This window comes from Sus scrofa, chromosome 13 (genome assembly GCF_000003025.6).
Source record: "Sus scrofa isolate TJ Tabasco breed Duroc chromosome 13, Sscrofa11.1, whole genome shotgun sequence".
Lineage (NCBI taxonomy): Eukaryota > Metazoa > Chordata > Mammalia > Artiodactyla > Suidae > Sus > Sus scrofa.
In genome coordinates, this window is record NC_010455.5 from 38,372,777 (window position 1) to 38,382,512 (window position 9,736).

Below are 9,736 nucleotides of genomic sequence, written 5' to 3' on the forward strand. Positions count from 1 at the left end.
TATGGTTTTTGTCTTTCAGTATCTCTTCTTTCCTCCTTCTAGCTTTAGAAATTGCTCTTCTGGCTTCAGAAATTGCCATATCATCTTCCCTCCTTGGTCACACCGATTGCTCCAAGGGCTAGACACATGGCCGTAGTCAGACCAATCAGAATCCTTTCCTGGCATTTTTCACAGGAGCTCTCTTCTCTAGTCAAGGAGCTATAACAATGTAGTAACAGTTGGTAGCATCCGTGGCTCCACTGTCATGGAAAGGCTTACAGTAGGTGTCTCCCACTTGCAATCAAGGGAGTCCTAATATACATACTCTTCTACAATTTGATTTTGTTCAGCTAAAATTTAGGTATCATGGACAGTTTCCATGTCAGTGCACATCTCCCCCTTTCTTTTCAGCAGCTGAACAATAGTCTATTATACAAATGGATGTTTATGACCTTTTTCTAGAGCCAGGAACACAACAAGGCTTTAAAAGTGATAAACAGAAAATTATATTCAGATGGAGGAGCTGAAGCCACATCAGGAGTGATGATGATTGTTATGTAAATGAGAGGCCAGCATGGATAAAGTTTAAGTAGCACTTATTCCCCAGCCACCCATGAAGTGCTCATCAGAACTGCTTTAGGGAGAATACTTTGTGGCATTTAATGTCACCTCTCCTAGATGACTGAAGATGATGCCTTATGTGTCCTACTTTCTCTACCACACCTAATACTCAACCATTCATTCAAAGGGTCTTTAAGTCTCTATTAGAGGGATGTTTTGTGTGAGTTGAGAAGAAGCTATGTCTGCATTAGTTGTTGAGGCCTGGAACCATAAGTACAATTACTATTAAGTTTGAATGTCTAAGTATCAGACACCCAGGATTTCCACTATGCAATTCCCAAGACAGAGCAACTGTAATAAAGAATTAGACTTGAGGAGTTCCCCTTGTGGCTTAGTGGAAACGAATCTGACTAGCATCCATGAAGACGCAGGTTCGATCCCTGGCCTTGCCCAGTGGGTTAAGGATCCGGTGTTGCCATGAGCTGTGGGTTGCAGAAGTGGCTTGGATCTGGCATTGCTATGGCTGTGGCATAGTCCCCAGCTACAGCTCTGATTCGACCCCTAGCCTGGAAACTTCCATATGCCTCAGGTGCAGCCCTAAAAACAAACAAACAAGCAAAAAAAAAGAAAAAAAAAAAAAAACAACAAAAACAAGAGTTAGACCTGAGCTTTGTGGTCATACATTAATAGAGTCAAGTCCCAGTCCCTCTCTTTATGACCATGTGTGGTCTTGTACAATTTACTTAACCTCTCTCGGCCTGTTTCCTCATGAGGGGGAGAGAAAAAAAGAGGGGTAATTAATAGTACTTGCTTCGCAAAAAAATTGAGAAAATTAAATGAGAAATTGCATGGCAAGTTCCTATGGCTATGCTGGGCTCAGAGTAAATACTTAATAAATAGGGGTACCATCATTTTCTTCGTGATACACAGTAAATTCAGTTGACAGGGCTATATGCTCTTTCCACTTTCCAAGTTTCTCAACTGCCAGTGTGACTTTCAAAAACTGTTCTTTTTAAAGTTTCAGAACACACATAAAAAGCTGAGTGCTAGCCAGGATACATTTGGAAGCAAAACAGTCCTAAAAATAAGAAAAAGATTCATGACTTTTTAAATGTTGGGTTTCTCTTTAAAAGCAAAATTATACTGTGAGTAAAAATCAAAATCCGTTCTTTCTGTGACCTTGTTCACAAATGAAGTTTATTGGAGCATGATGCATGTCAGATGTTGTTTAGAGTAGCACGTGCCCTTCTCATGACATGTGAACATACGCTGCACGTCTGGAGATTTTTTCTAGCAGGTGTTTCAGGCTGAAGAAGGAAGACGGGTCCTACATTTCATTACAACACCCACAGCACTCAGGCTTTCCCTGGATTATGTTCTGCAAACTACAAACAGATATAAGAAGGATAATTTCCTAGAGACTTAAAGCAAATAGTTTGTGAAATAGAATTCAAATGCCTTTCCCTTAACGATTTTGATGTCTCAAGGATTCAGACTAATATTCATAGAACAGTGGGAAATGTTGCAACCTGATTTGGGATCTGACCTAATACATTCCAAGAAATGGGCTCCTTCTTGCCATTTCTACTGCTTAACATCCTTTCTCACCACACCATTTAGTTAACTTTCACTTGCCTTTAAGCTTCAACTCAGATGGCATTTTGTCCAGAAGCTCTTCCTGAGCTCTCTGTTAAGTTCCCGTGTGATCAAATCCCATCGCCCCCTGCCCTTCTCTTTTATGGCTCTCATCATGACTCTAATGGAATAACTGATGATTTCATGGCCTCAGTGCTATCCACTCAACTGTATGCTCTAGTTCCATCAGGAATAGGACAACTTCTGCAGTGCAACCCCAAGAGCTGGGCCACTGTCATGATATAATAGATACCTCCTGAAAATTTGAAATAAAAACTTTTACTCTATAAATTTAAACTCAGAATGGAAACTCAAAGAGTAGCTTATTTGCTAAGAAGCTTTTCTTTTTTTTTTTTTTTTTTGTGTGTGTGTGTGTGTGTGTGTTTTGTTGTTGTTGTTGTTGCTATTTCTTGGGCCGCATCCGCGGCATATGGAGGTTCCCAGGCTAGGGGCTGAATCGGAGCTGTAGCCACCGGCCTACGCCAGAGCCACAGCAACGCAGGATCCGAGCCGCGTCTGCAACCTACACCACAGCTCACGGCAACGCCGGATCGTTAACCCACTGAGCAAGGCCAGGGACGGAACCCGCAACCTCATGGTTCCTAGTCGGATTCGTTAACCACTGCGCCACAACGGGAACTCCAAGAAGCTTTTCTTAATGAAGATCAGAAGACTGCCTTTATTCCATTTAACCAAAAAAAAAAAAAAAAAAAAAAAACAAAAAACAAAAAAACTACAGCCGTTTGATGTCATTTCATCTATGTTCTATGAAATTAATTGGTTATCAGTTTCAGGAAAGAAAGTGATAATTATAACAATTAGCACTAATTGGATGAGTAACTGGCGAGGTCCAAAAAAAGAATTGAAAGAGACTAAGAGAGAGTTTAGAAGCCATAACTGGCCACCTTGCACAGGTGAACTTAAAAGTGAGGGTTCTAGACAAAAGCCAAAATACTAGCAGGTCACTGATAATACTGTTCACCTTCTCAAAGCATCTGCTACATTAGGTTTTATCACAACATTAAATAGAAAAAAAATTCCAAGACAGCATCTCCTTCCCAGAGCCAGCTAGCCTCTGCTTGCATCCTTTCTGTGAGAGAGGACTCATAACACAGGGCTTCCTTTCCATTACTGAATGGTTCAGAGGGTTAGGTAGTTTCTTCCCGTATTAAGACCAAAGCATGTCTAACTAATTCTACCCACCAAAACCAGAATAAATGGTGTGTGAATAAATTAATGTTTACTAATTCTGTAGCCAAAATGAAGCATACTGCTCTATTTTAAAATATTGTAAACCTCTAGGTTTCTTCATTGTGTGTGAATAGTGAGCAGGCATGTATTTAAGTGTATGTGTGAGTGTATGTGTGTGCAGGTATATGTGATTAATATAATCATATTTTGCCACATCAACACAGATGGTAGTGGGTTTATAACGTTCTGGAGGCTTACTCTACTGGAACTTTTTTTTTTTTTTTTTTTTTGCTTCTTAGGCCATACCCATGGCACATGGAGGTTCCCAGGCTAGGGGTCAAATCAGAACTGTTGCCACTGCCGACAGCCACAGCCACAGCAACGCAGGATCCGAGCAGTGTCTGTGACCTACACCACAGCTCACTGCAAGGCCAGATCCTTAACCCACTAAGTGAGGCCAGGGATCAAACCTGCGTCCTCATGGATGCTAGTCAGATTCATTAACTGCTAGGCCACAACGGGAATTCCTGGAAAAATTTTTATAACCATCTTTGTTAATTCTCAAAGCCTTTAAAATCCAAACACTTAAATAAAGTAAACTGAATCATGGACTATACCCACAGATCCATCTTTAATAGAAGACAAAGAATAGAAAATCATCTTTAATATAAGACAAAGAATAGAAAAGAGTCGAATGTTTTGCCTGTTATGCCAAAGCCAAAAATCTTTCTTCTTTGGGCAAGGGAACACATACACCATAAGGAATAATGCTCTGATTGCTTCTAATTAGAAAAAAAGCCAAATATGTCCTGGGTCTCTGGGAACATGACTAACACTTGCCTCACCTTGCAAAGACTGCAGATGAAGCGTGGGTGAGGGTGTGAAGATGGTGAGTATCGCCTCAACGATGCCTCCTCCTTTAACCTTACAGTTGAAATCAGGCACCCACTAATATCAGTGGGCCTGGAGGCTCTTTCCAACAAGTGTGTGAGACTGTTAGAGAAGCTCAGATATTGAGTCATTCTTGAAAAAGGGTTTGGGAGAGAGAATCTTAGTAATTAGTAAACTGTGGCTTTGGAGGCTGAGACCCCCAAATTCTACCTCTAACCCTAGCCAGCTCACTTAAATTAACCATGCAGTAGAATGAGGATAATACCTCATTTGGTTGTTATGAGGAGTCCATGAGCTAATTCATAAAATCTCTCAGCACGGTGCCTGGTGTAAAGTAAATACTCAAAAATGTTAGCTACACAGATATCAGGACAATTCCCTCATATTGATTTAATCATCAACAGTGGGGCACCTATGTATTCAAGAACCCCCCCCCCACCAGACTAATCTAATATGTAACGAGGATTGAGAAACCCTGGTATGGTTTTGACCCAAACACTGATCAGGACTGGAAGGGGGACACATGCTATACCTGACCGAGCTCTAATGACAAGTCATGTTTTTGTTTTGGAAGGAGGATGAATGAATCTGACCTAAGGAACTTCAGGATTTGCCTGAGGATTTGGATGCATTTGATGGGGGGGTTATTGAGTTGGAGAGGAAGAAGTTTTTACAAGTCTTGGTCAAATAATGAGCTAGGTTAGGATGGAATCTTGAGTTTGTTTCAGATATTAATGACAGCATTCACTCCCTTCCTCAGGAAGTTCTTTCTCAGTTCTGTGCCGATGGAGCCTGTAAGCCAGAAGGGATGAGCTACATCCATTGGGTAAGGGTTTGAGAGACCAGGGGGCAGAGAGGCTGATTTGAGATCCAGATGACAAGGGACAATACTCGCAATAATAATGGTAAGAACAATCACCCTAATATACATACTCGTGACAAGTATTTACATGCTTGTAAACAATAACAATAGCAGATATCCACTGAGTGCTTACTACCTGGCTGTAGTCTAAGTGCTTTGCAGGCTTAATTTCATTTAACCTTCAGAGCAACCCTCCAAAACAGTTACCATTCCAGCAGCACTACAAGAGAAAAAGGAAGCCCAGAGAAGTGAAGTGACTCACCCAAGCTCCCACAACTATTAAGGTCAGGCTCTAACTGGGCCATCTGCCTCCCAAGTCCAAGCTTCTGACCAACTGCTAGACAACAAAGACTCCCACCACCTGACACATTCTAGACAGTTCCAGAATGCCCATCCTAGCTTCAAATAAGCAACTGCCTCTCGGAAGGTGCGCCCACACAGCTGCAGAATATAAATTTGTACCCACCTCCTCCGAGTGGGTTGTGGTTGGGTGTTCCAATTTTAATTGTCAACAGCAGGGCCCAAGAAGTTCTGGCCATTCAATCCACTTTATCAGATAAAAGGCAGCTGGTGGTCTGTCAAAGAAAATGCTACAAAAACACTTAAAGGCCAGAGGAGTGGGGAGTAGAAGTAGTCTCAGGTGGAAACAAAGGTTAAAGGAAACATTTCTTCCATGAGACCAGCTTCAAAAACATAAAATGACAAATGAACCTCAGCTTATGGACAGTGGAAACTTTTCCCAAGTTATCAACAACAAGCGTGATATTTTTTGAGTATCTCTATTGTCTTCCTTGTCTTCATCCAGTGGTTTGAGAAAGTGCATAATTAACAGTAGCCCTATTCACAGCACCTTCACCTCAAGAGGCTGAAGCACTTAGATGTCAGAAATAAACCAGAGGAGACAATGAAAATTCTGGCTCCTCTTTGCTTTCCTCTTGCCTTTTGATGTTAGGTAAGTAATTGTTACGTTAGGGAGTTCATTAGAGAAAGCAGAAGACAGGATGGCTGACCCTTTCACATTGGCCATCCACAGAGAAAGACCCAGAGATAAACAAATAAGGCTTTATTCTATCACTGGGTTTCATTATAGTCTGAGGCTGTTCCCTGTAGCAGAACATATCCCTGTGGCATTTACAAGCTATTAGAAGTTGACATTAATGATTGCTGGTAGTACATTTTAGCTTTCCATTTATTTGATATCTCATCCTCCTAACAGTCCTTTAAGGAACAGAGTGCCGATTTTATCCTCACTGACAAATAAGGAAACCTAGGCTTGCTTAGTTTTACATGGCTGGGTCTAGACTTAGGACCTCTGACCTTTCCAATACATTCATAGCCAACCATGCTTATGCAGAGATTGACTTAGAGCGCCTGTCTTGGACACTCTATGAAAGTAGATGGAATATGAGCCTTAAATAAAGATTCAAATGAAAGCAATAGAGTCAGGGAGAGGAAGATTAAACACAGGAGGAGTCTTGGGCTGCACTTGAAGGACTTACTGTGCGCCAGGCACTGGGTCAAGAGCTTTCCTCATTTAGCATTCACCACAATCCCAGGAGGTGAGTACTCCTCATTTGCAAGATAAGGGACCATATGCCACAAAGTAACTCTCCCAAATCTGGGCACTTCTTATACCAAAGCCATTACTTCTCCCTCAGACACCACACTGTCACCTGTAATTAATGGATTGGGGAAGTGAAAGTACTTCTTAAAGGAAATTTCAGTCATCTGAACCTTAAAAGTACATTGTCTTGGGTTTTTTTTGCGGGGGGTGGGGGGGAGTTGTGTGTGTGTGCTTTTTAGGGCTGCACTTGTGGCATATGGAAGTTCCCAGGCTAGGGGTCCAATCAGAGCTACAGCTGCTAGCCTACACCACAGCCAAAGCAACATGGGATCCGAGCCATGTCTGTGACCTACACCACAGTTCACGGCAATGCCAGATCCTTAACCCACTGAGTGAGGCCAGGGACCAAACCCGCAACCTCACGGCTCCTAGTTGGATTCTTTCCACTGCTCCACAACAGGAACTCCAAAAGTACATTATCTTAAGGTTTTCCATGTAAAAAGAAAAACCAGGCCAGTGTTTTTAAGCAACATTTAAATTATTTCCACACTTTCTTATTGCCACATATAGCACAGTGGAGTAGGTAAGCAGTCTGGCTGGCTTTGGTGCAGGAGAACGTTTCTAAGCCTCAGTTTCCTCATCAGTAAAATAGAGATAATATTAAACCACCTCATAGTGCTGTGAGAATTCAGTGATACAGCATATAAAGCAAGTGCCTAGTGGGTAGTTGGTACTCAATGAAAGACAGCTGCAATCACATCATGGTAATATAATGATATTGCCAACAGGTAATAGGATAGAAGCAACTGTAATAGGCACAATATTCTGATTTCAGAGTGTAACTTTTTATTTTCTACTTTACAAATAAGCATTTCTAATTGATGGGTGTTTCGTTGGTGTTTTTTCCTAGAAGCTTAGATTTGTGACTTCGGTGGGAAGTGTTCAGGAATCATTATACAGTGATGGCTGCTTCTACTTGGAGAACAGAAAATCAGAACAGCAGTAACATCAGGGTGGAAAGACATAACTCATTAGCCCTTTTCTTACTGCAAAACCAGCAATGTAGATGCGCCAGACGAGGACCATGCAGGAGATGCCAGGTTTTCCTCATTTAAGAAAAAACGATACGGAAGCATCCACCAGTTGCAGCAAATTATGCCTAGCAGATGACCTTTCCTATTTAAATGAGGAACAGCAATAGTGGGCAGTGCCGGGAGCACCCCAGCCTAAGTGTCTGAGTACTTTTGCTACGCAGGAAGAAACAGCAGTAGCAGCTCCAGCTGGCTGACTCCCTGTCAGGTTCACTACTGTTGGAGAGGCACTGAATCCCCCAAACTTACTGACATCCTTCAGGAAACCAGACAGAAAAACTCTTCATGTGTATATCCAGGTATGGCAATATTTTGTGAATGTTAACTTCTCTGTGGACATATGTCTTGTACAGGTTTGAGACCTGATTTTCACACTCATTATTTTCATGATGTCAGAGAAGTTCTTGCCCTGAGTCTTGGCTTTTTAAACTGCAAACTGGTTATAATAACAGTAAACCCACGTTTAGAAATAACTCAACTTTGAAACTAAGGGTAAGATAATGTTCTGGCAACAAACTAATTGGCACAACGTCACGCAATGTAGTTCTCTGGGGCCTGCATCAGCTCTAAAATTCTTTTTCAATAGATAATTGGTTTATGGGGAGGGGTTAATTTTTGGTTTTTGTTTTCACTAGTTTATGCACTGCTTCTAATTTAGGGCGGCATTTCCCCCAAGAGTCAAAATGCAATCCATGGAACGCTAGTCCCATGAGACGTTCCTGCAAGAGGAACTGGACATCATAAATCTCTCTCAGTGATTCCCAGTGCTCATTAACAAATGAAGTCCTGCAGTATAACCCATCTATTTAAGTCAGTGTTTCCCAGCTAAGGGAATCCTTTTGCCCTTTAACACATTTAAATCACATGAAACTCATGTTCCAAAGAACATACTTTGGGACAATGGTTCTCAGATTTCCATGTGGATCAGAATCACCTGGAAAGCTTGATCAGACAGAATTCTCAGCCTGCCCACAGAATTTATAATGCAATAGGTCTGGGTTAGGGCCCAAGATTTTGCATTTCTATGAGTTTCTAGGTAATGCTGATGCTGCTGATCCAGGGACCATACTTTGAGAACCACCACTTTGAGATTATATAGAATTAGAGTCATCTCTATTGTTCACTTTTAACTAACTCCCAGGCTGTTTTGGCAATAACTCTGGGCTATCAAAATCTATAGCATGTTAGATCTGAGATGGAATTTACTTTCATTGATTCAACCCAGTATTTGTGAGGCACTGGACTAGGGAGTTGAGATAAGAAACACTGGCATGATATCCATCCTCTCAGACCTCACACTACAGTAAAGAAAAGCTAAAACAAACATTAGCTGGAAACTGTGGTAAGAATTACAAAGGACAAGCAGGGCATGGATGGGGAGAAATTCACATGGGTACTTAGTTCATGTTGGTATCACATATTGAATATGGCCAGGAAGTCACTTTAGCTCTTCCCAACAAGGGATGGAGTCTATTTTCCTACCCTTTGAATCTAGACTGGCCTTGTGACATACTTTGACCAACAGAATGTGGCAGAAGTGGTGTTATGCTGCCAAGATATCAATAGGCCTTCATCTTCTATTCTCACCCTCTTGGAATCCACACAATAAAGAACTTGAGATGAAAGACCATGTGGAGAATGACCCATTGTGCCAGCTGAGTCCAGCCCCAAGTCAGCCTATTGGCTAACCACCACACGAGTGAGCCCAGGAAAGACCAGCAGAAGAACCATTTGGCCACTCCACAGAATCGTGAAAAATGATAAACACTTGTTATCATAAGCCACTAAGTTTAACAATGTTTTGATGTGAAGCAATAGAAGCAATTGGGGATTGTTCATTTAGGCTGAAGACTGAGTAGATGTCACAGAGGCAAAGAGTGGGGTGGGGAGAGCATTCCAGGCTAAGAATGGTAGAGTCCTGGCTCAGGGTAAGCAGCTCTCCGCTTCTCCATGAGCTAAAGG